Source organism: Pyricularia pennisetigena, chromosome 2 (assembly GCF_004337985.1).
Source record: "Pyricularia pennisetigena strain Br36 chromosome 2, whole genome shotgun sequence".
Lineage (NCBI taxonomy): Eukaryota > Fungi > Ascomycota > Sordariomycetes > Magnaporthales > Pyriculariaceae > Pyricularia > Pyricularia pennisetigena.
Genome location: NC_043741.1, coordinates 2,307,044 through 2,309,870, shown reverse-complemented (window position 1 = coordinate 2,309,870; position 2,827 = coordinate 2,307,044).

Sequence of the window (2,827 nt, the reverse complement as noted above, 5' to 3'; positions counted from 1 at the left end):
CAGAACGTTCCCCGCGCTGGTGAGAGGTGCCAAGAGCCCCGTTTTGGGCGCGCTCGTCCCGAGACTTACCCCGACCGTTCTTGTCGTCGCGACATTTGTTGTTGGCTCTACATTAAAATATGACGCAGACAGTACGTGAATAGTGATATTCATTTCGAAAGCTTTAAACTGTCATCTCCACCCTGATCTGTCTATTTGTTTTTTTGTACCGAAGAATCTCTGTTCATCGAACAAGACCATATCTTATTAGAGGAACTTGGGCAGGCTTTAACTGCCTACCAATTCTCAGTTGCAGCTGAAGATCTAAGCGATGTTGTAGAATAAACCTCCAACAAAGGTTGCATACACATGAGACAATACACTATTGCATCACGGAGGCAAAACAATGAGTCCAAAAGAAAAGGGCGGAAAGCTACAAAAAGTCCATCAGTTCTACGACTGGGCTCTACGTAAAACGCGAGCAGAGTTACAAAATTACATGTCCATTCTTTGGCAGCTCTGACTTGCGTCCAGTTCTCGGTGAAATAGGCCCCAAGTCCCGTTTGACGTGTTGCCCAGACTTGTCGAGTGCAAAGTAAACTCTATTTAACTTGCCTAAAAAGGCTAAAATTGTGCTCCAACTGATTTCTTGAGTATGCGGTCCAAAATCCACACTTGGGTCTACGCGTTCAAAAAAAAAAAAAAAGAAAAGTGCCCTGCATCTTCAAAAGATTGGAATGAGGGGGGAAATTAGCCAACCAGGCAATCTAGCCCAGTCAAAGGGATGAAGGATCCTTTTCCTGGAAAGACATGTCCACAGGAAAAAGATCATGGCCACCATACCGGGGGCTGTTGCCGACGCTATGCCCGCGCCGAGTTCCAGGTCCTTAGCCGCTCGACTTATGTGCAGTAGCTAGGCGTGCAGAAGCTTCCCGATATGGAATGGCTCGGGACGGGAAATACGACTGACGCGAAGGCTGGACCAGGGCCAGGCTGGGGCACAACTAATGACAAACCCCGCGATGATTGTGGCAGTTTGAGGGTCTAGCCGCTCCCCGGAGAGAAATTGCCCGACTAGGAAGATGAACGTGAATACAATGTGTCATGTTACCATGTTGATCTGTTTGGCCGGAAATAATTCCGTTGCGTGGTGTATTTGACATTTCATGGGAGTCTTTGCGGGGGGGAATAAAGTGCCATCCTATGACCATGTCTCATGTCGTCAGTGGTCACACACACTGATGGCCTTCTCTGGCCCCCGAGTCCAAAAGTACAAGATTTACCCACTTATTCAACGTTGAATTAGGCTGTAACCTGGTGTACGAAAAAGCTGTAGTATTGGGAGATTGACCTATTTTCATTGCCTGACCAGGGAAATATCTACAAAGTATTAAATACTGGCCGGATTTGTCGCCCGATAAACCCTTTGGTCGGCATTATAGAAACGTAAAGAATTCTATGCTTTTTGCTAAATCGACTATTGGATCAACACTTGCATTTTTCTTGAGCCTGTAGTCTAACAGTGGTATCGCCGGATTGGAGAGCATCTGCTTGACCAAGTAAAGCCAGAGCGTTTTAACGAAAGTTCTGCGCTAATATGAAGTGTTCAAGTACAAAATGGTTCTTAGCTAAAGACTACCGAGGGAAGACAGTAAGAATATATAAATTGAGGCTGTGCTGGGACGACATAAAAATGTATGATAAGATATAACAGTCAAAGAAAGCTTTGTAATGTTCAAAGCGTCGTACCAATTTTAGAATCTCGCGAGAAATTTATCTTACCAGGCATGAGTAAGTAGAACAACGCGTAAGCCACGATTCAAATTAAATCTAAATCTATATTACAACCCCGCTTATTTGCATTACTCCAGGTATATGCCTTGCAATTGATTACTAAAATGCACGTGTAGGAAAAAACCCAGGTATATTTTAAAATAGCAACAAAAATTTCATCTCTGAAAACATGGAGAAGCCCTAGTTGACGACGCGCTGGATAGACACGTCTGAAGTCGGACTAACCGGACCAAGTGTAACCCTTGCCACGAATATAGTTTGGGCGCATCGGAACTTGATAGTGTCATGGCTCAGAGGCCAAAGTGCTAGTCTTAAAGTAGCCGGGGCTGGGGGTGGATCATGCTGCAAAAAGGGATTAAACGCGAGGTTTTACTAAAGTTGCCAGTGTAGGTTATATGTAACATGAGCAGACGAATGTGCCCAGGCTCTTAAATCCAGGCGTTAATCTGAGTTTCCCTACCCAATATTAAATATAATCTTTAGATCAGGGTACTTATACTATAATAATACTGATTAATTATAGCTTATATAGGTTTGGCAATAAATTTCATCTCCGCAGATAATCACTAGCTACAGCTTTTCAAAACTTGCTCTGTGTTATATACAGGCTTTAAAAGCTACGCCATTCAAACTTTTATCATATATAAGTCCGTGGAGCAAAGGTGAAAATATAATAGTTTTTTAAATGCTAAATTATTTAAATAATCCACATTATAAATAATTCCGGAGTGTGCGGCCTGTTGAACCCTGACAAAATTATAATTAAAGCACCAAATTGGTCAGTCTCGGCTTACCACTTTATTTTTATCTTATTCCTAGTTTCGTAAAAACCCAGTACGCAGAAACTATTTCAAGCGACCATTAAAGCCTAAGATGCTGGTCAAAATTACCAAAGCGCATTATGTACCTTGTAAACTTTTCCCAATGCATGAGAATTAATATAGGTGACTTAATGCGAAGGATTCGAAAAAATGGAAGTAAAAATGAAAATTGTTAAGTTTTAGCTAAAGAAATCTACTCTGTATTTTTTTTTTCTTCTTCTTTCTTTTTTTTT